The 27221-nt window shown below is 41.0% G+C and overlaps 1 long non-coding RNA gene across 2 annotated transcripts in view; it reads right to left on the bottom strand.

The window, feature by feature from the left end:
* Positions 1–12378, bottom strand: part of LOC125616429 — a 20667-nt gene extending 8289 nt beyond the window's left edge. For both annotated transcript variants that reach the window (XR_007347058.1, XR_007347059.1), the window contains exon 1: positions 12221–12378. This is a non-coding gene — a long non-coding RNA (uncharacterized LOC125616429). The remainder of the gene's footprint in view (positions 1–12220) is intronic.
* Between the last annotated feature and the right edge of the window lie 14843 nt (positions 12379–27221).

Here is a 27221-nt window from a genome sequence, read left to right as displayed (position 1 = left end):
TTTTTTTTTTTTTTTTTTTTTCTTTCTTTCTTTTTTTTTTTTTTTATAGTTCTACTGTTGCTATGGAAATTGCCTCTGTAGGAATGTGTGCAAATGCAGAATGGATTGCTAGTTGCATGAATAGGGAGGTGTGGGCAAGGGGCAGGCATGTTGACACTTGTCAGTCTGCAGCTTTGGTCCTGAAGAGAAAGAAATAGAATGTGGCTGAGGAACATGAGGGAATGCTGTGGGATCGGCACCACCATAGCTATCTCACTGCCTGACAGACCCGGAGTGAGACCTTCTAGAATCTCTAAATCTCCACTCCACTAATTAGGGAGACCATTATGTCTGTTATCTCAGAATTTTCATTCATACCATCACCTTTCACTGTCAGTGTCATTCTGGTTTAGTTGATAAACCCAAAAGTCACCAGATCACTACAGAATATAATTTCCCCTATAAAATGAGAGCAGCACACTGAAATGATTTGTCACAGCTTTGATGATTTTTTTTTTAAGCACAGGACTTAAGTCATTTATAAAGCTACTTTCTGGGTAAGAAGCATCTCTTCCTTTCCCTGCACTTCTCTTACTTCTGTCACTGCTTCAGTTGAACAGCTGTGCTTCCTGCCCACCCAGAAGAAACAAGTAGTCTTATCATCTCTCGAGGAGAAACTAAAGTTGTGTTGAGTCATGCAACTGGGGAATCTGCTAGCCTCATTCTCTCGTCAAGTCAGTAGCTCTTACATGTCAGCCTTCCCAATTATATATTTCAGATTTTTGTGCTGCAAAGAAAACAAAGCAAATGATTACACATAGAGAATCCTAGGCAGGTATATCATCCATAGCTGCTTTCTGGGAGTAATCTCAAAGAAAAAGGGAAGTGTTAAAAGGACACTGGGAACATTAACAGAATCATGGGGGCAGGCTAGAGAACCAGGTACAGAAATTGAGGAAGCACAAAGTGGGATTGGATAGCCAGACCACAGCCAGAGTCAATGCCACAGATGCCCAATTTGGATACTGCTGCCCCTGCTGGTAGGCATTGGATCCCATGGTGGCAGTACAACCATGACTGCCCAAAACTGGTGGCTGTTGCTGACTTTGCTGCTACTGACAGAGGGATAATCCATGATCCCTTCTTCTTTGCTTAAGTAACCTCTGATTCAATGTCCTAGATTTATGCATCTTATGGGCCAAGACAATTGTTGGTACCCAGGTTCTAGTAGCAATTTAAGGCCTGAAGAGTGAATATCAGCCCTTTTCATCATCTATAGAAGAATTCTGTCTCCCACTAATTTCTCCAACCTTGGCAAGAAATTCAAATCCACCTTAGCCTAGAAAATATCCGCTATGTGAGTATTTACCTTGAGAATGTAAAGGACTCCACTCATAACCTTTAGAAATAAGATCTCTGAAAGTCTATTGAAAGCAAGGTCTAATGTTCCAAAATAAAGCCTTAAAGCAGAGCTCTCTGATGTGATTCTATAACCCGTAAAATCAGAAAAATGAGAAATTATACCCCATCAATGTATGACATATCAAAGTGCATAAATGATTCTATCATCATGTATAACTAATTAAAACAATTTTTTTCTAATGTCAAAAAGGAAAGTGAAAGGAAAAGGAAGAAAAAATACTAAGAAAGGAGAAAGGGTTCTTAGGGGCAGGGAAGTCAACAGTCTTGGATGGAGGAAGGGGTATATTTACTATTTTCACCATTCACAGAAAAGGGATGTAATCCAAGGGGCAGAAATGATTGAGTCAAGGAACCCAGAATTCCACCCAGAGAAAGGCAGAAATGTAACCTGCAATGAAGGAAAAGAGTGCTATGGAAAACTTAGGGCCCCAGGAGAGTGGTGTCCTCCAGAAACCTTGAACACCTGGGTGGCCCACCCAGCAGGCTTGACTCAGAGGCACCCTCCAGGAAGGAGGAGACAAATGGAGCTTTGATGCAAAAGACACAAGAAGGGTCATCTAATTATGGGACAGGCCAGCTGTCAGGATGAGAAATTTGCCAATGTGTCACTTGGCTGCAAGTGATAGAAACCCAACACTAACTAGCAAGGGCAAAAAGAGAATTTACTGGCAGGGTAAGGGGGTGCTTCATGTCTTTTGCCAACAGGGGGGAGAAGGGGCAAGCTGGGCCTCAAAGATCAAATGTCCCATCTTGTGTCTCACCTCTGCTTCTCGCTGAAGAGAAGAGGCACCACTGCCTTGACTTGTGGACCAATATCTTTGTCCTAGTAGGAGCAGGATGGCTCACAAGGCCAAAGTCTTATGTCCGGTGGCTTCTTCCCTTAGAGAGATCATCCTATTCTTTCAGTCCTAGTTCTATAGAAATAATCTAAGGAGACCGACCCACTCAGGACAGGTGTCCCAGTTTAAGTTTCTGACCATTTTATAAGAATGTAGAACTTTATTTATTTATTTATTTTTATGGGGGTGCTGAGGATCAAACCCAGTGCTTCACATGTACCAGGCAAATGCTCTACCACTGAGCTACAACCCCAGCCCCAAGTTTCTGACCATCTTAAAGGACAATTGTTAGTTGTGAGCAATCTGCTTGCATTTTTACCTACCCCTCAGGTGATCAGTTGTGGATAGCAAATTGGGTCTTGCTCGTCCATCTTGGGATTCTTTTTCCCTGGATCTGCCAGGTATTCAAGGAACAAGGCCCTGTCACAAAAACAAGACTGCTGGGGTCCCATCCCTGAAAGTCAGTGCTGTTCTCATAGAAGGGAGAATTCCTGCAAGCTCCAGTTGGTGTCTGTTAACATCCAGCAGTCTGGATGGGAATAAGAGCATGGTCTTTTTCTGGGAGGAAAGAGAAGGCCCCTATCTTTAATACCCTTCTTTGTTTTTCCTGATACTAAGGCAGTGAGCTTGAGAGAAAGCATTCTTGAGAGCCCCTGAGTAACCAGGACAACGCCTCATCACCTCTGGGTAATCCTAGGTCCCTTGTGGGTACTGCATGGTGGTGGGATTGAAAGCAGCCTGTCACCAACTCAGCTCAAGAAAGTTCTGGCAAGAAGCACATCTGCAGTCTGAGCATGGGCAAGGGCCCATGGTGCTTACCTTACAACAGAGCACTATCCGAGTCTAAGGAGGATCTGGGGCAAGGGAGACAGGCACCAAAGCCCCCGAGAACAAGGGGTCCTGATGGTGATGCTTAGGGATGGTCAGGGGCTCAGTCAGTGTTCAATTTATTATCCCAAGTTCCCTCACCATCCCTGTAAAACCCTGATTGGTTTTACAAGGAACCGGCTTGAAATTAGGCAGATACAAAGCAAGTTTATCTTTCCTGCCCACTGCTGCTCACTCCTAGATAACACATTTCTAAGGTCACAGTCAAATTTACATTTGAAAAGTGAAAAAAAAACAACACAATCATTCTGTATTTATGTTCCAAGCAACTGCCAGGAGGGATTCTTGATGGAACTGACTTAATCACAGTTGTTTTGATATCATACAAATGGAGCTGTAACTCCGGAAAAAAGTCAGCACGCATGTACCTGAGCTGGCAGGCATGTTCTCGTGTCAGCTACGGCTCCCGACCTGGCCTTGCTGAAACCAAACCCTAAAAAGAACACCTGTGATATTAAAATTGTAGTTCTTGGTGATGGTAGAATTTTCACGTCCTAACCTGAACTTCGATAATTGGGAAAGACAAGTAGAAGCTCCTGAATTACTGCAGTCAAGTTTATCCTTCGCTGTTCAGGGGAGTTGAGATTGGCATCTCCTTCCTAAGTTACAGGTACAACTGAACATTTTACATGAAGTTCTGTTGCAGGACCCAATTAAGTTTGTGTTCCATCCAACTCCTTGTAATGAGTCATGGCCTAACAGCCTTCTTCTATGGGAAAATGAAGCTACACAAGTGGATTTTAACTGTCATTTGCTGTTCGAAAATGCCTTTGGTTCATCTTTTTCTACTTTTACTCAAGTTTCTTACTTTTGGACACATTTTTACTTAAAAAAAAAAAATTAAAGCTCTATCTTTTTAGGGATATATGTCAACATGTCGACTGCTTTGTCACATTCTTTGCTAATGCCAATGTCATCAGAACTTAAAAAGCTGAAGCAAGGAATTGCATTTTGGAATGAACGCCACGTGAGTAGTCAGGGCAGACAGCCAGAACCTTCTGGTGAAGAGAATGAAAGCAGAACTGTGGTGGAGAGCATTTAAATCCCCTTTACAGTTCTGATCTCCTCCCCCCTTTCCCAGCCTCTGTGGCCGATTGGAACAAAGGTGGTGTCATATTCCCTGGGCACGCTGCCACCACTCTTTTTTTTTTTTTTAACCCCAGTCTTTTTTTTTTTAAGACTGTATTTTTTTAGAGCAGCTTTATGTGTACAGAGAAATTGCGAGGAAGGTACAGAGATTTCTTTCCCATACACCCCCTGCTCCCACACATGCATCACCTCCCCCATCACCAATATTCCCCACCAAAGTTACAACTGTTCAACCTACATCGACACACTCTTCGCACCCAGAGTCCAGATTTCACATAGGTTTGCTCTTGGTGCTGTCCACTCCGTGGGCTTGAACAAATATACACTAACATGTACGTAACCAGTGTGTGAAGAGTAGTTTCACTGCTTTAAAAATCCTCTGAGCTCCATCTAGTCTCCTCCCCGCCCTTAACCCTTGGCAACCACTGGTCTTCTGTCTCCATAGTTGTGCCTTTTCCAGATGCCAGTTTGGAATCACACAGAGTGGCTTTTTTCACTTAGTATATGCATTTGTTTCCTCCATGTATTTTCATGGTTTGACGGCTCCTAGCTTGCCACCGCACAGTCAGTATAAGCACCAAGATTTCACTCTTCCTGTCTACCCTCCCCTCCATGATGCACACATTTTAGGATCATTTCCTTGCCACCGACTTCCCCTGTGCAGGGGAAAGAAAAGCATGTTACACAGCAAAGTTTAAACATCATACTTCTCCATTGGCTTCCTGGCACCCAGTGTCCTGCTTGGGCTTAGAGATTTCTTGGTTTTTATTTTTTAACTTAAATAATTTTTTTATTGGTGCATTATAATTATACTTAATAGGAAATTCATTATGCCATGTATTCATATGTGCACATAACCTAATTTGATAATGCTTATTCCCCAGAATTTTCCCTATCCTTCTTCTCCTCCTTCCTCCTGATCTGCCTGCTGATTTCTCTTTTATATTATTGCTGTTTCAGTTAGTACATTGTTATCATATACATATATATATATATATATATATATATATACAAAATTCATTGTGGCGTATTCATACATGGACATAATGCATTGGCCACCATGTGGTCTGCATTTTAAATTTTCTTTTCAAGTAGCCATTATCAACAGATTCAGTGTGTAGGGCCATGAAGGTAAGCATACTCTGTGTATCTGTCCTTGGCTGGAATTTCTCTTCCATACTCACAGTGATGGCTAAAGTTTAGAAACTATTCATATTGGACATTTTTACATCAGAAAAAGTCCAGAAACGTCTCTCGGACCCCACATTTCAGAACAGTTAGCAGCAACATGTGAAAAAGTATCCAAGAAGCTATTTCATTTCCATGGCAGCCAGGGCCCAGACGCTAAAGCTTTATAGATTAAAATCAATGCCTGAATTGCATTCAGAAAGCCTGAATTGCCTGTCAGACTTCAGGACCAGCAGCGCAACGTGATAAATGAGGTGAAGAGCCCCATCCAGGCCAGGGAGTGTGTGCCGCATTAGCGAGTACTTGGGTTTCTTTTTCAAAGCAAATACCAAATGGAATGAATTACTGGGAAACAGCAAATGAATGTCAAGAATTTGAGATGCGAGGGTTATAATTTACTAATTACTGGGAAACGATGAACACAAAGTCAGTGTGTGAAAGAATGTGGTAGGAGAAAGCGTGGATCAGGGAGACAAAGAAAGGGAGCAAGGCAGGAGGCTCTTGATTTCCATCCTGATCAAAGGAGATGGATTTTAGAGACATAGACACCTGGTGAAACTCCCAGCTTGGTCATTACTAGTCTGTGTCATAAACTATAATGAGCATTAAATAAGTAGATCCACACCTAAGCTAGTATACAAGCACACAGGAGGCAGTCAATAAATGTTATGGCCCCCTCTTTCCAGTTCCCATTCAATTCCTTTCTCATTTAATGCTGAGAAGCTTGTACTGACTTTGTTCAGTGAGTCAGTGTGAGAGAAGGAGGCTTGCTGCCTCCCACAGCAGGTCATCAACACTTAAAGACAGCCAAGGAAGGGCAGAGCATTGAGGGAGGCACAGAGACACCTTCACAAAGGCTGGGCTCATTATAAAATTGCTCAAATAATCTAACTTCTGATGCTGTTTTCTGTCTATCAATGCAAAATAACAACCCATAGTTTCATTCTCCAGTGTTTCTGCCTTTTTTTTTTTTTTTTTTGTGACACTAATGCATTTTCTGAGCCTAGACTGTCCATCAACCTTGTGCTCCTCACAAGGCTGCAATTCCAGGAGCTGAGGTAGAGACTCCCTGGGGCTTCTCCTCTGCCACCAGGGAAAGGAAGGATGTCATCTGAGAGGAACCTTGGACCGATTGAGCAAGACCTGGAATTTCTAGGGAGTCAAGAAACTCAAACATTTCTCTTGACTCATCCAGTAGCCAGTTGTGCAAAGTTAAAGGATCAGACCAGATCATCATTTCCCAAACTATTTTCACTAGTTCTTTTAGAGGCTGTGATGGAATGGCTTGTTGTTTTCCAATATCCACTCTCCCTTTGTTGGTACTGGTATCCTTGATATTTAGCTGTGAAAATGGCTGCTCAGAAGGAAGACCACGTCGCCCCAGGCTTCCTTACCAATGTGATGAGATCCTGGCAATGATGGAAAGCATAGAGTATATGTACCTTCTTGGGAGTCTAATTGGAAAGGAGAGTGTATGCATCCTTCTCCTGGATCTCCTTTCTCCTGCTAGTGTGATATGTTTGTGATAGTTGAAACTGGAGCAGCTATCTTGGACATGAGTGGGTGCCACATGCCAGGAGGGCAGAACAAGACAAAAGAAAGAACCTGGATCCCTGAGGCTATTAGGAACCCTGCCAAGACTAGACTATCAAGACTGCTTTTATAGGCAAAGGGAAAAGGTCTCCATTAGTCTGAATTTTTTTGTTTCTGAAAATTGAAACTTAATCTTAAATAATAGAGATACTAACAGACATCCTACTAAAAATGGTTCCTTGGCCAAATCCTAGAAGTTCTGCATATCACAGACCCTTCTCAAAGATTTGCAACACATGACAGCCTTTAAGAAAGCACATTTCATATAACTTCTCTCCTGAGGTTAGTATTCCACAGGCCCTTGTAACTCAGAATGTGGTCCGTCACCCAGGAATTTGTTAGAAATGCAGGATCTCAGACAACGCCAGACCTGCTGAGTCAGAATTTGTATTTTAAACAAGAGTTCCAGGTGATTTGCCTCCACTGGAGTTTGGGAAGCACCATGAGAGACTTCAATGATGTCCTGTGGTCTTAGTTTGGCAAAAGCAGTGATGTACAGGCAATGAATCTGTCTGGAGCCCCTGAAGCCCCTGGACAGCCTGCGGGATATCCACAGTTTCGAAATGGCTCTGAGCTCCTCAAACCTGAGGCAGCTGCTATCAACTCCATGAGTCTCACTGTTTCATCTCTCAGCTTTGGGTCAAGGTACTTGTTAGATGTCACATTGACTGAGACAAGTCTGTGGCAGGCTTCCTTGTCCTGTGCTTCTGCAGAAGGTCTCCTGCTAGAGTGTGTCCCCTGCTGCTGCACACCTCTATGTCTTACTGCTGCCTTCCTTGGCAAGTTACATATGAATCTATAGGCAAGATGAGAGGGGACCTCCAGGAGACCCAACACAACTTGCCAGACCCTGCAGGAACAGCTGTGTGGGCAAAACATCTGTCAGTCATTTTCAATCACAGAAACTCATCTGGTCTCCTACCTTACACAGTCAAAGCATCAGTTGAATTAGGTCGTATTGGTTGTAAATAGTAATCGATTGGATCAGTTCCATTTGCTTTTTACTTTATGATTTATCTGCAGTAGCAAATTGGAGGAGGTACTAGGCAGTAGAGAAGATCTTGTTCTCTGGAATCATATTTCATGGGTTGGGATCCAGACTTACAAGGTCCTAACTGAAAAACTTCAGTCAAGCTTAACTTCTCCAAGCCTCAGTTTCCTCACTATAAAATGAAGATTAATATGGTATCTACCTTCCAGGTTTGTTGTGTGGGTCATGTGAACTACTGAGATTTGTTCTTGGCACATTGGAAGCATGATATAATAAAAAATTAAAATATATTAATAGATACACACATGTTATAATTTACTACTACTGTACCATAATTTGGATTAAAATCAAAATCATGTTACAGAAATCTAAAAATGAGGAAAGAAATCTAAATATTGACAGGGTTTTTCAGCTTTGTTTCTTCCATGGGGAATAGGTAAACTAATGGTCAGTTTTATTAAAGCAAAGCAGACAATTTGAGCATATACACATTTAATAAGCATATACTGAGTGATGAATGCAAGGCACTTGGGGACTACAGTAATGAAGTTCCTGCTGTGTGATTTAGTAGAGGAGAAAGACAAAGGCACAAATATCTTCATTAAAAGACCAATGGAGAGGGGTTGGGGTTGTGGCTCAGAGGTAGAGTGCTTGCCTAGCACGTGCAAGACCCCGAGTTCAATATTTAGCACCACATAAAAATAAAAAAATAAAATAAGGGTATTGTGTTCAACTACAGTGAAAAAATAAATATTTTTTTTTTAAAAAAAAGACCAATGGAGGAAGTGCCATAATATGTCCTATGAAAGCAGAAAAGCCCACAATAATAACGGGTAAGTGTGCCAGGAATTACATAGGTACTTGAACATTCATTATTCCTTTTGATATTCAAAGCAAGCCTTTGATGGCAGAATAAATCATTCTCATTTTGAAAATCACTAGATGGAGCTTTACAGATATTAAGAAAATTGCTGAGTTCTCATAGATGGTAAGTGAAAGAGTCGGGATTTGAACTCAAGTTTGGCTTTCTCTGTTGCACTTAAGTTGAATGCAAAGAATAACAAACACTTCATGGAGAAGGTAACATTTCAATTTAGCCTTGAAAGAGACTTCGGGTCTTCCGGCAGAATTGGGGATCAGGCAAGGGGTTGTGGGGAGCTGAATAGCAGTGCTGGCCCAAGGCAGTGGTGGACAAGGCTGGCAGAAGTCACCAGAGGCCTGTAGAGGTGAAAGAATTGTGAGACTGACAGATGGGAGAGTGAGGGGGGCCACATGGCGGCAGATCTTGAGGAAGAGGTTGAAGAGGGGATGCAGAGGATGCTGTGTAGCCCCAGGTGAAGGCACCAAAATCTAAAACACAAAATCAGACCCAACAATCTCCCTGTGCTTGCAGAGTCAAACAAATCTGGCACAAGCCTGGCCCTCAAGGGCCAGTTTTCAAAATTGAAAGGCAATGGTGTCCACATGAAATATGGGTCCAAAGCTGGAGTCACGGAGATCTACTCCGAGTCCAGGTGGGGATGAGGTTGAGGGGACAGAATAAAAAAATTGGCAGAGGGGCAGAGTCAGATGTATAGTTAGCAAATCAAAAAAATTGCCTATAAATTACTAAACAGCTAGATTTTAAATCCTTAAAAATTGCTTGCAGCAGGGAAAAGAGACACATGAACTAGGCATTATCCATAGGTCTGCTTCTGAAGCTTCTAAAATTCAAACAGGCAGAATTACTTTCTGCATTTCTTGTGATTTCACCGCATGTAGCCTCACTGCCCACCAGAGCTGCCAGAGCGGGGAGGGCCCAGTGCAGTCAGGATGGTTAAATAAAAACAGTTCTATTTTGGGCACGCTTTAATGACAACCCCATCTTAGAAATATTTTTCCTGTGATGCCTTTTCTGTTCAGTGTCATTGAAAGTGTTTTTAATTTCAAAGAGAGGTTAGGGCACAGGATGTTAATCAATGGAATTCTGGCATGCTTTTCTATGAATGTGACTCATTTTTTATGTTTACCAGTGACAGAGATGAGCTGTTCAACCCAGGCAATATTGTCATTCATGCCTGGTTAATAAAGGAAGAAACAAATGCCTTAGGAAACTCGTCCTGACGTTAGAGGGAGGGAGGAGGACCTATTTTAGGGCTTTAGGATATTTCATTGTCCCCAGGCTGTTCCTGTGAGTCACACACAGGACAGAAATGTGAGGCAGAAAAGGCAAGAGAGCAGAGTCATCCAGACTAAAAAATAAGTTGGGGCTGCAATAGTGGATAATGGTATTTATGTATTCCTCACTTGCTGGTTTCTGCCTTGCCTTCTGTTATGTATGCAGGGGGTGCAGCCTGAAATGCCTGCATTTTTGTTCCTCTAAATTCCTGTCCCTGGACACTGCCAGGATTTAGGGTGGGGTCAGCCCAGGGCCATTTTAGCCCCAATAAAGGTCTGTTTTATTAAAGGACTGCTGGTTGCTTGCCTGTTTACTGCTGCCTAATACAACACTTTCTTTATCTCTTTTTGGCTCTGTCCCAAAGAAAGCAGGGAGACTTGCTGCTGCTTGGATCCCAGTTTCCATCTCCAGTCTGGTCTTAAGGGGTTTAAGGGCTTGAAGTGAGGAAACACGGGAGCACAGCATTTAGGATGACATTCAGACTAGTTTGCATCCCAATTATTATGAACTACGGTAAAGACACTCTGACCTCCCCCTTGGAGCAGTTTCTTCCACATTTTGAGGAGGAGTTATATATGCCCTGTCATTCATGTGCTCCTCCTTCCTTCCAGTGACAAGGTCCACTTAAGAGTTGACTGGGTGAGAAGTGAAGACTGTGTACATGGAGGGGTGGTTCCCTGGGAAAACTAACTGGCAACTTCTTCCTGTGTTCTCATTAACTTCTCTGGTCCTGATAGTTGCCAAGCTAATAGCCTGGATCAAGGATAAGGCTCAGGAGGATCAGCTTCCTGAGTGTGTGACCACTGCAGTTGCAAGGGCTCTGCACTTAAAAGGGTCATGGCCTTTGTTTAATGAACTGCTGTCATTGGCTTGAAATTTTTTAACATTTTTAAACAAGGGATCCACATTTTGTTTTATACTAGGCTCTGCAAATTATGCAACTGGTCCTGTTTATAAGACCATACCTTTGAGCATTCTTGACTAAGTCAATCAACTGTGAAGATAAATCATCTTTTAGGCTCCCCCAGTGGTGTGCCAGTTCTCAGGGATTAAAGGATGCATAATGGGGCAAATGACAAGTGGGCATGCCTGCTGAATCCTGAGATCTGTCTACAGTGCAGGAATTGAGCTTGTCTATTACATGAAAAGGCAAAATGTGGTGTAGCTGTGAACATGACCACCCTGGCAGAGCCAGAGTGCTTAGAGAAGAGGGTGACTGGCAGTGGCAGGTGTGGCCATGAGGTCAAGGAAGAGGAGTTTGAAGAGGCTTACAAATACGCCCTTGAAGATGTAATTGGAGACCTAGAGAAGCTGTAGATGACTGAAAGCTGGCTGAAACTAAGGAGAGAATTCCAAAAGTGAAATTGGAGATAGAGAACATGTCGGGGGATGGATAGAGTGGAAGAGAGTTGGTGAGGGCTGAATGTTTGTGGATAGATGGCCTGTGACTGTCTGGTGGTCACTGGAAGGCAGGGAGAGCAGAAGGAAGGGGTGAGGAAGGTGAGGGAGGCTGCAAAGGGGAGAATAGAACAGGGAATGGGTACTATATAAGATCTAGCACACATCTAATAGTCTCCACGCTGCCACCTCCACCTCCCTGACAGGCCAGAATCCAGGCTGTGAAGGAGTAAAGCAGAAGGAAGGGGTTAAACCAGGTTTCTGAAAATCTAGACTGGGAACATGGGTAGCAGACTTACTTTGTGGGGATTATTGTAAATATATTTTCTGGATCCTGGACCTCACCATCAGAATCCCTCAGGGCCCTGGAGGTGGAAGAGCAGGAATCTACCCTTAAAACCGGCGTTCTCAGGTAATCTTGATGATATTAAACATTTTAAAACCGGAGGATGGAGAAATACAGCCAGTGGGGACAGCTCAGGCAAAATTTGGAGACCTGAATGCATGGTAAAGTGAGACAGCAGTTGGATAAGGAAAGGAGTGTTGTGGGTCCAGGTCCTCTAGATGCCCAACTGGTCTGAGATGATTGCAGTGCAATCTGTCCCAAAGGCAAAGTGTCTGTTACCAAAGTCCCCAAAGGAGCCTCCTGTCAACCAACTTCCCACCACACCTTACCTTGTTGGGAGAAATTGTCTCCTGTAATCACAGGAAACTAGAACATTTTCAGTGAAGATGATGCTTCTTGCAGTAGTTTGGATCTTGACTGTCCCCCAAAGGCTTGTGTGTTATAGTCATGGTTCCCAGCCCATAGAGTTCCTGGGGGATGGTGAACCTTCAAGAGGTGGAGCCTAGTGGGAGGAAGTTAGGTCATGCCTTAGGAGGAGATATTGTGACTCAGACCCTTCCTGCTGCTTAAGTTTACTTTCCAGTCACCATGAGGTAAGCATCTTCTTTTGCCACATGCTCCCACAATGACGAACTGCCTCGCCACAAGCCCCAAAGCAACAGAGCCTACTGACCATGAACCGAAATCTCTGAAACCATGAGCCAAAATAAATCTTTCTCCTGACAAGTGATTATCTCAGGTATTTTGTCACGGTGACGGAAAGCTGACTCACACACTCCTAAAAATTCTATTCTGGTGTATCTTGCTTATGCTTAGAGGCAGTCAGTCTGAAGAAGTTCGAAATAACTCTGACCTTTTGAGGGAGGGTTCTTAAATCAAAATGGAAGACTCATGAGGTGGCTTTATAGAGTGTGCCCAGACCTTGGCTTAGCTTTCCAGTCAAACACATTCTCTGGTCACTTCTTCCTCTTGTATGTACTGTCCTCACTTAGGTATACAGGGTATTTACAGGCCTAGGCTTAGGCAAAATTCTTCTGGGAATTGGACCCAGGGCCTTGTACTTGCTAGGCAAGTGCTCCACCACTGAGCTATATCCCCAGCTGTAGGCAAAATTCTTTATTGTTCTTGGTCCAGCCTTTCAGTCCTAGATAAACTTGATCTCTTCTTAGTCCACAGATTCTGCCAAAGTGAATAGTCTGATAAGACTTCTATTTCTCTAGCTTCCAGATTCTCTTTCGAATCTTTGTTAACTAATTCCTGTTTGATATTTCTCTGATGATTTCTTTCAGAGAAGACTAGTTTTGTCTTAGCTGTCTGGTCTCTAGAGAACTTCTCGATGCACCAATCATTTCACAGTTCCTGAATATTCAGACACAATCCTTTCCAAACTTCAGCGTGTAGACAAATCACTTGGGAATGCACATTTTCATTCAGTGAGTATGGGTTAGGACCTGAGAAACTGCTTTTCTAACAACCTCCCTGGTGATGCCAGTATGACTGTTCCATGGGCCACACAATGAGCAGTGAGCTTTTATAGGAAGAGTAGATCACAATTCTTTTCCATATCGAGCTCTGCCCACTCCAGTTTTTGAGCCTCTATCATTCTCCTTTACATACAGGAGCAGAAAAATAGTCTATCTTCAGTTAACCTTGTTTTCCTGCTTTTAGTCAGAATTGATCTCTCCAAATCAATTTCAAATTGCTAATGAGCTGAGATGGGGCATTGGTATCCTCCTACACAGTTTTCCAGGATTTTCTTTGCATTATCTTCTTAAGACTTTATTGAAAATGTCTTATACACAAGGCATATGGCATTATATAGAGAGAAGAACAGTGAGCTGTACCAAGCAGATAACAAGCAGGCTTCCTCCAACATTGGAGAACATGGCAGAGAAGTTTCCAAAGGTTGGCCTTAGAAAGGCCCCACATCTATGCCTCCACACCATTGGCCAAATTGAGCCCTTTGCCACAGCTCTCCCACCCAAATCTCAACTTTCCTCCTGCCTGCTTAGCAATTGTTAAGTGAAAAGGAGCCAAGAATCCCTGACTTTGAAAGAAAATCATATTTTTTTTTCCATTTGTGTAAAGGATTTGAAAACAACACTTATTGCTTATACCATTTACATTTCAAATGCAAATTTCTTTATTTTTATACTAGGTGGGTGAATTGAGTGAATTAGCTCTCTAAATATGAAGTTTCAGAATTATAACAAATGTTTTACACTAGTAATATTGGAGGATAGGAAAAATGGTTAATATTCAACGTACATCCTCGGTTTCTCCTGACAGCAAACCCTGCTGCTTATTCCTCATGTTCCCCCCTTCAAACCACTGCTCAATTCCCCTTCCTTTCACAGACAAAGTTTTAGAATGATCTATACTTATTCAGAGGCATCTTTATCCCCACTCTCTCCTTAAGTGTCTGAAGTGGAATTCTATTTTCACAACTTTACTGAAATTGCACTTTTAAGGACATCAGCAGTCTCTAAGTCACTGGATCAAATGGCTCCTCAGTCTCGATTTGCTTTCCCTCTCTAAAGCCAGGATGCTATTAACCTCACCTTCTCCCCTGGCTCCCTGACGGGTGGAGTCTGCTGACTCACCACCTGCCACATCATGTCTAGGCCTGCTTTGCTATTTCCTTTTCCTCCTTCCCCCTCTACTGCACACACCAAGACAAGTACCGATGTTCAGGGCCATTGTTTGTCTATTCTCTTTGCCTTGGGATCTCATCTATTTTACTGGGCTTTAACTATCAGCACAGGTAAATGTTCACCAAATCCACAGCCTCTGGTGCTGACCTCTCTGCAGCTCTACCTCCCCTCTTTAATTGCCTGCTCTACTTCCAGGGTCACCTTCAAACTTCCCTCTGCCCAGTTTTTCTATTGTAGCCAATAATAATTTTCAACCCTGAACTCAAAGTGATTAAGAAATATTATTTTTCTTTAAATCAATATGAATCTGACTCTAGAATCCTTTCCCCCTAAGCTGACAGGAGTTAAATTTCACCCACTGTAGAGGCTAAGCCCTGCCCATCAAAGGTTATGCTAAGATACCCATGAGGTTAAGCAGTGCCAAAGCATTAAGGAAGATTCAAGTTGCCAACAAGATGTTCCTTGCCCCAACTCATGGGCTTCCTTAAGATCAACCCCCTTTGCTACTTCCATGTCACACTTGAGATCTGGAGTGTTTTGGAAATTTAAAAAAGTAGTTTTAATTCTCCCTAGCCTTCCTTTTCCTTATCTTTCTGAAGAATTCTATCCAAAAGGCATCACAAAGTGTAGAGCAAATTTGGTATCTGTGTTAAGGAGAAGAGAAATGAGAGCCTTTGTATTTCCCGAGAGCAAGATGTCAAAGGTCAGGGAGGACAACGTGTGCATTGCATAGGAGGGAGCCCAGTGTGGGGACTGGCATGAAAACACAGGGTTCAGGAGGCTTAAGGAAGGTGTTCACAATGGTACTGTGGTTGGTATCAGAGCTCATGGTTTGTATATGTATTGTATGAAGATTTCCTAGCTTAGCCCACTGAGAGGGCCTGAGGGCTGCAACATTCCAACAGAAGTGAGCAACTACAATGCTCAGATCTTGGCTTCTGAATACCATTCTGCACTAAAATGAATGAGACCAACCCACAAACTAGCAACAGGAGGGAACTTCCTCCACCTTAAAGGGGCGTCTACAAAAACTACAGCTTACATATTGTTAATGCTGAAAGACTAAATACCTTTTCCCATAAGATCAGGGACAAAGCAAGAGGTCCAATTGTTTTAGAGAGGTTTTTCCACTGCGGCAACTAAAAGACCTGACCAGAACCACTGTAGAGGAGGAAAAGCTTATTTGAGGGCTCATGGTTTCAGAGGTCTCAATCCATAGACAGCAGGCTCCATTCCTCAGGGTTCCATGCGAGGATAAACATCATGGCCAGAGAGTGGTGGAGGGAAGCAGCTCACATGATTATCAGGAAGCAGAGAGAGAAACTCCACTGGCCAGATAAAAATATATACCCCAAAGCCACACCTGAGATGCCCCACCTCCTCCAGCCACACCCCACCTGCCTCCAGTCACCACGCAATTAATCCCATCAGGGATAATTAACTGATTGGGTTAAGGCTCTCACAACCTGATTGTTTCTCCTTTGAACTCTCTCACATTGTCTCTTTGGGGGGACACCACATCTAACTTTCACAACAAATTGTACTGGTAATTCTAGCCTGTGCGAAATACAGGAAAAAGAAATAGCACCTAAATGAAGAAACGAAGATGTAAAAATCTACTAGAAGCAATAAGTGAATTAGCAAGGTGGCATAAAGAATTGGAAATTGAAATTCTAAAAATATTTTGAAATAGAATCCAACTATTTTCAATAATATGAGAAATTAGAAATTCTTAGAAATATATTAGACAACATATCTGCCAAATGTGTATATCAAAAATATAAAACACTGCTAAAAAATTAAAGAAGTCCTAAATAAAAACATCATGGAATGGATCATGGATCTGAAAACTCAATATTAGGAAGATGTCAGTTTTCTCCAAAATATCAATAGATTCAAAGCAGTCCCAGTTGAAGTCAGAGATGACTTTTATTTTTGAAGAAACTGACTAAAATTCAAAGGGAAATGCTGAAAACTACCTTGAAAAAAAATAAAGTTGGAAGATTTACACAACCTGAACTCAAGATTTCTTTTAAAGTTGTAGGAATTAAGATAATGTGGTATTGGTATAAAGACAGAAAAATAAGTCTATGGAGCAGAATAGGAAATAAAGAAATATACCCATGGTGTTCAACAAATGTATAACAAGTGGTACTAGAACAATTGGATGTTCATATACCAAACAGAACAAATCCTCCAGTCCATAGTTTCCATCATAAACAAATAAATATTAACTAAAAACTGAATCATAGACTCAATGAAAAACCTGAAACTATAAAACTTACAGAAAAGAGCAGGAAAAAAATCTTTGTCACCTCAAGTTAAGTTAAGATTTCTAATTTACAATGCTAAGAATACGTTCCCGAAAAGAACAAATTGATAAATTGGACTTTATCAAAATTAAGAACTGGTTGTTGAGCAACAGTAAACAAATGAAAAGAGAACCATAGGCTAGGAAAAAATGTTCGGAAATTGCCTATTGATAAATGACTTCTGTCCAGAATGTATAAAATAAAATTTCAAATCTCAATCCAAAAGTCCATTGACAGGTAAATAGATAAATTGTGGCATATCCATACAATGGAATACTACCAAGCAATAAAAAAGAATGAACTATTGATACCAAAACAAAGATAATGTCAATATAATTATGCTGAATCAAAAAGCCTAGCAAAAAGGAGCTCATACTATCTAATTCTTTTTATATACATTTCTATAAAAGGCAAATAAATTTATAAGGACTGAAAACAGAGTGGAGAAAGAAGAGGGGAAAAGGTATAAAGGAATAAAGAGGAAAATTTGGGGAGTGATTGATATGTTCACTATCTTTACTGACATGGTGGTTTCAAGGGTGTGTATATAATGTAAAAACATCATATTGTTCACTTTGACATATGCCATTAATTATACTTCAACAGAGCTGTTAAAATATTCTCATAAAATATTTCACATATTCAGACGTGCTAATTTAACAAACATCTGTGTACCCACCACCAAGTTTTGACAGATCTTAACATTTTGCTAAAATTTCTTTGAATTTTTTTAAAGAAATAAATCATTATAGACAGAGTTGAAGCTTCTATGATCTCTTTCTAATCCAACGTCCCCTCTACCCTCCAGCTGTAATCGGTATCCTGATTTTACTGATTGTGGATCTTATGCTGGCTTCACTCTTTTGCTTTGTGTGATGTTAATAAATAAGACATAGCATAGCTTTGCATGGTTTGCACATTGGAAATCTTTATGTAAATGGAAATTTCCTTCCCAAACTTGTTTTTGTATTCAACATTGTGCTTTTTGAAATCTATCCATGTTGCTCTACATCATTCACTTAGTGGTTCAATTCATGAATATACACAACATAGTTAAACCTTCTCTTGGATTTTAAGCTGTTCCCAATTTTCCACTCTTACAAATATTTGTCTCAAAAATGTTGTCCTTCAACATTCTTGCACTGATCTCCTTGGCCTATCTGTGGGAGAAATTTCTAGGGTTGCATCCTTCAGGGAATGTGGGGGAGAAGTTCTGGGCATCTTCTTGCTATACTAGCTAGATTCAAATTGCTCTCCAGAGTGGGTCATACACAGCAACTAGGATTCCCAGTGCCCCACATCCTTGACTATACTTGTTTCTGTCACAGTTTTAAATGAAGCATGGAATCTGAAACACCTCTTGGCAGAAGGTAGCTTCTGCTTTCTCCAGGTGAACCCTGTGGGCATCTGCTTAGAAGCTAGCCATCTTCCTGGCATAGCCACTGAGCTGAACAGGGTGCATATTTCTCATGGGATCCTTTTCCTACTCTCTTGGAATCCGTTACCCTCTTCTCTCTGACCTTGAAAAAAAAAGTCTTTTCTCCTCTTGTACATTATTCTGGGATATCAGCATTACTCCTTTATAAGTTTCAACTTTATAAAGAAGAGAGAGATCCAGGAAAAATTCTTGAAGCAAAGAAATAAGAAAGACCTACCTGCTTTTGTGGAATTAGAGGGGATTGAAGGTGGAGAGGATGGTGAAGAAAATCTCAAGAGAGCAAAGTGGAAATCAATGTCTCAAGAAACTATCCTCCCCATGCAAATGATACCGTTATCATCATCATCCAGATGCTGAACCCCACGCCACTCACTCATTTCTGTAGTTCTCACATCCAGTTTCACTTTGTGTCACTTTCAATCAAAATGCCTTTCATATTCTATGCACTTACCCTACTCTAAAACTTATCTCAGTTAGCTCCTGAATCCCATCGCCTTCCTTTCTTGCTCCACTCTCAGAGAGTTGTCTGCACTCTGAGATAGCAGAAGACATCCTTTCTGCAAATGAGCACCAGGAAAATTTTCTTAGACCACTTTGGACATTTCAGTATCCTGTTTAGAGGCTTTGAAGGTAAGAATTGGACTACTTACCCTGGCAGTCACGGCCCTTTACAATCTGGTCCTACCTAGGCTTAACTCCTTTGCTCCCAGGATGATAAGCGCTCTGTGCTGGCCAGCAGGTCTCAGTCCTCTAAATGGCTCAGCTGTTTCTCATCCTTGACAGATACTTCTCTCTCCTCCAGGCTCGGCCCTAGCCCTTACTGCTCTTTGTAACTCCAGACCACTACTACCTTCTTCTTTTTAGAACTCAAGCTATTTATTACATCCACACCAGCCATTTGGGCAGTTAACCCCAGCTGGCTTTATGACAGTTTTATTTTGCTATTTGACTTTTTGCATATATATTTATGTTTCTCTCTCCATTAAGGCTATTACTTCTCTTACATCTGTGAAATAGAGATTCAATTCTCCAGCTGCTCAGACGAAAAAGCTAATTGTGTTCAAATAATCTGGGAAAAGACTAGGTACCATGCTCCTCTCTAGAAGGTTCACATTGCATATTAGCATATTAAAAGAACTGAAAATTCCTATACCAAGGAAAATTTGCTTCACTACTTACTGATTCTTATAATTATGAAAATTCTTTTTTCCCCCTTGTAACAATAGTAATGTTCCCCAGAACTTAGTGCTCCTTAGAGGAGGCTTTGGGAAGCATGGAATTAGATAATAATCTTCTTAACCCATCATTGCAACCCCTACAATGGCCTCTTGCTCAGTGCCCTAGTACTTAGTAGGGGCTCTGAAAATATTTGGGGATTTGGTAAATAATTCTATTTTGGTCAGTTAGTGATCTAAACTCTTCTAAGAGTCTTTCTCTGTGCAGTCTTTAGAATACTGGAAAACAAATAATCTTGCTTCCATTTATTATTAAGTTTTTGGCACCAGACTCTGAAACTAATGGAATTTTCGAAGTCCTCTGTGTGCCTCCATGTCTGCCTGAGAAAGATAGCGTGTGCTCACACACAGTGGGAACATACAAAGTTCACAGAATTTTCACTTCTAGTAAGCAGACCCCCCCTTTGCTTGTTGTCATTTAAATGTGTGCCTTATCATTGTATTTTACTTACAGGCATACTTCAGAGAAAAGCTCAGGAGTTGCCTGCACTCTCTGAAGACAAACTGACTCAGAACTTCCACATAGATGAATTGTACTTCCAGGTCCAATTCTTTTTTTTTTAATTTGTGGCTTTGGATGTACTTTTACCAGCATGTTGGATAGAAAAGCTAAAGGGTTTGAATCTGAATCTGAGATAGCAAAAGAAAAATTGCTACAATTAGTTCAATCGCCAAAGTTGTGGTAGAGCTACTTGTAATTGGAACACAAGTTTGATTTTGAAATCTGAAAGTAAAAGGAAATTTTAGAGAAGATTGACAATAAGTTGGTGATTTTTTTCAAGTTAATAGGACTTACTCTTAAATTGCTTTTAACTGTCAACGTGAATATGAATAATACATATTTTATATATTATTATATACAATACCATTTTGCTATCTATATATTATATATTTAATGTGTGAATCTCATATCTATATATGTATATGTGTGTGTGTGTGTGTGTGTGTGTATATATATATATATATATATATATATATATAATTTGACATATACAAAAGAATATAGAGCAGAAAACGAACTCCTATCTCTGTCTCCTACCAGCCAGCCCTCCCCAGAACATTCCGTTTAAAGTTACTTTTCAAAGCTTCTAAAGATAAACTATGCATATATGTATATATTATTTGCAATGCTAAATGTTACATGATTTACACTTCTTAACCTTACTCTTTAATTTACTATATATTGAAGATGTGTTCATTTCACTAATATAGACTGCTTCTTTCTAATATCTTCAGTGTATCCTATTTTGGGGCCATACCACCATTTATTTTATTTTCATGTTGATGATATTTAGTTTATTTCATATCACTTTATATTGCAAAAGACACTATAACAATTTTCTTTATATGTATCTTTATTTATATTTAGAATACTATTCAAATATATTTATATTTAAGCATATGTAAGCATTTATATATAATACATATATTTATACTTACACATAACTATAAATATATTTATAGTGAATATAAATATATTTAAATTAAATATGTATAAATATTTCTTCTATAAATATGTGAATAGTTATATGAATAAATTCTCTTTCTGGGGAGTATACCAGGGATTGAACTCAGGGGCACTCAACCACTGAGCCATATCCCCAACCCTTTTTTGCATTTTACTTAAAGACAGGGTCCCACCTGAATTTCTTAGCACCTTGTCATTGCTGAGGATGGCTTTGAACTTGTAATCCTCCTACCTCAACCTCCTGAGCCACTGGGATTATAGGCATGCACCACTGTGCCCGGCTAATAATTCTTTAACTTACAAATGTCTGGGTCAAGGTGTATACATTATTTTATTTTAATGGGTTCTCTCCTTAGCAGTCATAACATTAGAAAAATTCCACCATCAGTCTATTATAATGGCAATTTCCCAACATGTACTATCCAAATTTCTCTTAAACTTTTTCCAATAAAGTGACACTTAAAATTATATTTCTCACATAAGTGAAGCCAAACATTTTTTATAGGTTAGAAGAAAGTACAATATTTTTTTCTTCAAATTGTGCATTTTTCTTTGTTCATGTTCCATTGTGGTATATTGTTGGTTCATGAGAACTCCTTATATACTGTTTGTGATAGGTATTGAAATAATTAACTTTAATCACTAGTGCTAGTTCCTGAAAGAGATTTTAGATTATAATCTTTTCCAATGCATTGTTCTTTCAACCCTAACATTTTAAAGATATTAATTAAGGACTACTTCAGAGAAAATCAATTTCCTTCTTTCTAGTTCATCTTTGTAAAATTTTTCCCACCAAAGCAAGATCAAACTTACATATTAGACATTCTGTATCATCTTCCAAGTTTTGTCAGTGGGTTTAATACATTCTTTTGAAATGGTCTAAGCCCATGATTTATGTTATAGAAGAAGCAATGCGCCTACCTGCCAAGCCTGGTGGGATTTATTCAAACAACAAACCTACCATTCCATCCAGATCAGAGGTTACAAATTGACTACCCAAATTCCAAATGCAGCCACAGTGTGTATTTTATTTGGCCAGCATGATATTTAGAAAAAAATAGAATTAGTTGCCCACATCAAAGACAATGCATAATGCAGGAATATCTATATTTCTGGCTTCTCTTGAGAAATCACAAGATCTAGCCACACTGCATTTCTACATGACAACAGCGGGGTGGAGCTGGTGGGTATCTGCCCCTTTCAGAAGCCACGTATTGCCATATTCTTATGCCAAGCCAGCCTCACTTGCTTCTGTCAATTCTCTGGTTCTTGGAGATATTTGCCTTTGGAATTTTTGACCCTTTGCTCTGAGAGTTTTCCTCTCTTTTTTTTCTCTCCCTAAATCAGAAGGGAAAAAATTCCCCCAGAATATCTCAGCTTACACAGACTCAGGTAATTTCCACTCCTCCAATCCACCTCCCTGTCTTTTCTTTGAAAGACTCTTGCGTGCACCCCATAGTATTTACCTGGACTTCACATCATGTCTTCACATTTCCTCTTTCAGCACTTCCCTTAGAAATGCAGTCTGCTCCTTGGGAGGCCTTCCAAAAATTTTGGAATGACAAAAAGTCTGCTCTAGGAGGGCATGAATTTTAAAACATAGTGTAACAGGCTTCAGGTTTTGAGAAGCATATTTTGAGGTGTCCTTTGGATATCAGTGGATCTTTAACATAAAATTCCCTGCTTAGGATGGAGAATATGGACTCAGGATTGGTGTGCCCTTCTCCATCCCCTGTTCCTCTCAGTTCTTGTCATGGGCGTCCTCCTGAGCTACTGCCTCAGACGTGGAAACTAGTCTCCACACTGCAGGTCTTCTTTGATTTGATTTTCCAGACATAATTTTCCAAAATGCAACTTTTATTTCATCAAGTATCACCCCTTTTAAAAGTTTAAAGTCATTCCCTGTTTCCTAGGGGCAACGGCTGATTGCCAACAAAGTTCATGAGGTCCTTTACAGTGCAGCCTTAGGACTTGGTTTCCAACCAAGCCATATACCTCATGCGTGGTCTGGCTGTGTCAGACTGTGCCATTCCCTGAGTGCCACAGTCTGGCTGGGCACACAATCACGAGCCACCACACAGCTTGTAGATTCAAACAGCAACTCTTTATTCCCGAACTCACACCAGCCGTCTACAATCACGTTCTGGGGAAATCCACGTTCTCTGCCCAAATCCACCTCCACTGGGCTTCTATCTCCAAAATATACTGTCTGAATCCCGTGAGAACTCAAGGGGAACTCAGGCAGCAGGATACGCCCTCTTCCCAGCAGGAATAATCTTAAACCTTAAACCTGGAACCTAAACCGGGAACGCCCTAATCTGCCTTGGTCCTTGAACAAGGTCACCTACATTCAATGTCACTGCAACATGGGGTACGCTGGCAAGGAAATTGTCATACCTACTTGGCTAATGGCTCCCAGCACCTGAGCTCACCAAGAGCACCTGGTCCTGGTGCTGTTGCCAACGGTGCTTTGTTTCACTGAAATACATTATTCTTGTTGATTTGCCTAGAATGTTCTTCAAGTTCCAGGGAAATTTCACTTCTTGGGAATTTCCATTTTCTTCTACTTGGCACTTCCCTCTTCTGTGTTTGTACAATTCTTATCATAGTATCTTAGATTCTTTCTCCTCCCTTACACTGGGAAGGTATGAATTTTATTTTTCTTTCTATCTCCAGAATTAATCTCAGTGTTTTGATAGGTAGACGATGCTCATTAAATATTTAATGAGTGAAAAAAGGAACCATTAACACTTTAACTCATGTTTTTAGCTAGTCAGTCACTTGGCAGCTTCTAGAAAATATATGTCGTCCTTCCCTTTCAGCCTGCAGGATCATCCTAACTGTAGACTTGATTCGGTCATTGTTTTCCATGGACCTCACTGTAAGAACAAGGTCTCACGTTGTTGCTCGGTGTGGTACACACTATCCTTCGTGGCCTGACCTCTTGTCTGCCATTCCAGTTTTAGCTGTTGTCATCTTCCAACTCTTCCCCAACCACTGGAACATGTAAATATCCTGAAAAATCCCTGCTTTCTTGGTCTGGGCTTAACCATTTGCTTTTCTCTCGGCCTAGAGGATCTTTCCTGTTTTCCTTTTCCTTTGGCTGTGCATACACTGCAGCTTAGACAGGCTTTACCTGCCATGGGCCGGGTTGGGTGTTCCCAGCTGCTCCCATGGCACTACTCACCCTGTGCCCTTCTGTAGTCTCAGCTCCAACCTCACTGCAAGCTTTAGGACGAGAGCTGGATTTTTCATCTTTTTATCAATGGTAGGAGCACAGATTTTTGGTACAAACTAGATGCTCAATAGTTGTCAGTAAAAATATCAGGATAAATGAATGGACCAATAAATTTTTTTTAAAAATCAGGATAAAGGAAGAGCAATGCAAAGTATACAATTCTCAAGATGACGTGAATGCTGAACCCTCTCCTTTGCATTTGATAGGTCTTTTAAAAAGTAGTATACATAATGTATGCAAGTTAGTCAACATGGTCAGGAAAAGAGAAAGCTTTCGAAATCCTTCAAATAGAAGATATCTATTATAGGGAATTGTTTTATAGATATTGGGAGGCTGGAAGAGCAAAACAAGAAGTTGAGGGAAACTAATTATTAGTAATTGCAGGAAGAAGCTATTGTCCCTAGAGCTGAGGCAAACCTCCTACTACCCTGAGAACACTGGGCAAAAAGAGAAGAAGGGATTACCAGAATCTAGTTACTCAGAAGGAGAAAGGGAAACAATTTAACCATATTAAAGACACATATGACTGGAAGATGTGTCTCAATGGCACACATGTTGAAATGTGCTGGGAAAAAAAATAGTTGGTATTAACCAATAAACGGAAAGAATCTGGGTTGGCTAAGGGAAGGGTGGGAAAAGACTGTTCCAGGCCACAAGGACAGTATGTGTCAAGCTCTAGAAGTCCACAGGTACTTAGAGATGAAGACTCATAGAGGGAACAAAGAGACATCAGAAGGCAGTAGCATTGGACCCTGTGAGTGCTGGGTGGTGAGGAAGAAATAATAAGGTGAACTGGAGTGACTAATTGCACATTAACCTTCCAGTAGCTCCCAATGTCATAATTTAGAGAAGTGACATCAGGGAGCACTGAAGAGGATGAGTATCCACCTTAAGCATGAATATTTGCAGTTGGGCTGTGTGGTGGGCAGAATTGCCAACCAGTCTCCATTCCCATTTCTTTTCCCGTGGAAGGGCACACGTTGAATCGAATAATTTAACCACTCTGAGTTCTTCCTGGCCTTCCGAAGGAGTATCAGTTAATGAGTCTTCCTCCTTTCTCCATTCTGGTTGCCCTGGAATGGAAAGTCTGTTCTTATAATAATGCGGTGCTGTCGTCTTGCTAGTGAGGAAACAGGTGTCTGTCACTGTAGACTGTGTATGTGTCCAACTGAATGGGTCCATGGTTAAAAGGACTGGTGTGCTTGCAGATCAGACTTAGAAGGAATATTGAAATGGAAGTATGACCAGAAGGAACCCCATCTACTCATTGTGATGGGATTTTTTAGATGTGAGTGGCAATGGACATCTCTAACCATTCAGTGGTGCTATTTCAGCTGATAAAACCGACTTAGGATCATGCATGAGGAAGAAGGATGTGAACAGGAATGGAGAGATTCGGCTATATGTAAAGGTGGGTAGAGATTTAGACAAGATCAAAGGATAAAAGGGTTTGGGAAGGGGACTCAAGCCTGAGGGCTAGTGAGGCAGCTCACAGGTGGGAAGAACTAGAAACAGGACCGCATTCCAGAGGTGGGGGGGGCCTCGTTCTTCAGGCGCCATCCTGGGACACTCAAGAAAGTTAAGATTGGTGAGATTTCTAGCCCTACTGAATGGTGAGGCCAATGTTTGAAGGATATAGAAAGAAGAAGGGGATCCTTCCTGAAATTCCCTCTGACTCTGACTCACTCTTCTGTGTGCTTATATATTTATGTTTGCAAAGTCCAGTGTTCAGATGGAAAAGGCAGACGATGGAGCACGGTCCACCCATATCCTCACTGGAGCCAGAGGAGACAGGGCACATCTTGATATCTCTGTATTCAGTGGGTTCTGACTGGGGGTTTTGATTTAGCACATTTAGAAATTTTTTTCCTAGAAAAAGAATTGGTAGAAGGAGCCCTCTACATTGGGTAAACCCAAGGAAGGCCCAAAACAAACCCTTTTCTTACCATAATTTTGTACAAGCTGCCCCCTGAAAGACAAGGAAGCTGGCATTGGGGTAGCATCTGGTGGCCTTGTTGTTGCTTGCCTCACTACCAAGAGGACACATGGCACCCCAGGCCACTGCAGAGGTACATCTTAACGTACCCAACACACAGATGTGGGGTATAAGTCAACACGTCTTCCTCAGTTGCCGTTGGCAGCCAGTTGGTCAGGGTCCCTAACTGAATCTCAATAAGCCCAGAGCAGGAGGCTACCTGAGACTCTGTAAAGATAAATGACAAGAACATAAGCTACTCTGAGAAACCTACATACAAGGCCTGGTGGTTTGTGGCTGTTTTGTTTTTAATCAGTGACTTTCCCTGGGGCAGTCCCTTTGATAGATTCCAGAATCTGCTCAAATTGTACTTCTCCCCCCACCCTCCCCACAAAGAGTAGATTCATTCCCCTCAAGTAGGGTTGCCAGATAAAATCCAAGACACTCCATTAAATATGAATTTCAGATAAACACTGAATAATTTGTCAGTCTAAGTATGTCCCCAATGTCACAAAAAATTTTTTTTTAATCTAGCAGGCATTCTATATTTTTATGTGCAAAACCCTCTTTGAGGAAGCAGATACTGTTTCCATTCTGTGAGTAGCTGGTTTGGGTCCTTTCTTCTTCTTTGAGTTTGCCCTGTGATCACTGATTTTATTATAGAAACTTTCAGTTGGACTTTTAAGGAGATGGGGAAGAAAAAGTGTATAGCTCTCAAGTACTTTAAACGATTCTATAGGTGCATTTATTGTTGTTGTTTTTCTTACCTAATGTGCAGTCCGGAAGGAGATGGAGAAAAGACATGCAGAGTGATTAGCTCTCCTTCACGTCCACGTCTTTATTCTAGAGTGTTGGGATGTGAACTCCAGATAGAAAAGGAGAGCTCAGACAGTACCAAGTGTTGTGATCGGAAACTGTCAAAAGAGGACTGTTTTCCAACCACCTCTCATACCACAAACACCGTGGTTGGTTAGTTGTGGGTGGGTTTTTTATAGAACTATTACTGTACT

This window comes from Marmota marmota, unplaced genomic scaffold (genome assembly GCF_001458135.2).
Source record: "Marmota marmota marmota unplaced genomic scaffold, marMar, whole genome shotgun sequence".
NCBI classification, from domain to species: domain Eukaryota; kingdom Metazoa; phylum Chordata; class Mammalia; order Rodentia; family Sciuridae; genus Marmota; species Marmota marmota.
Note: the sequence above shows the minus strand (reverse complement) of the source record. Positions and strands in the feature narration are given on the sequence as shown.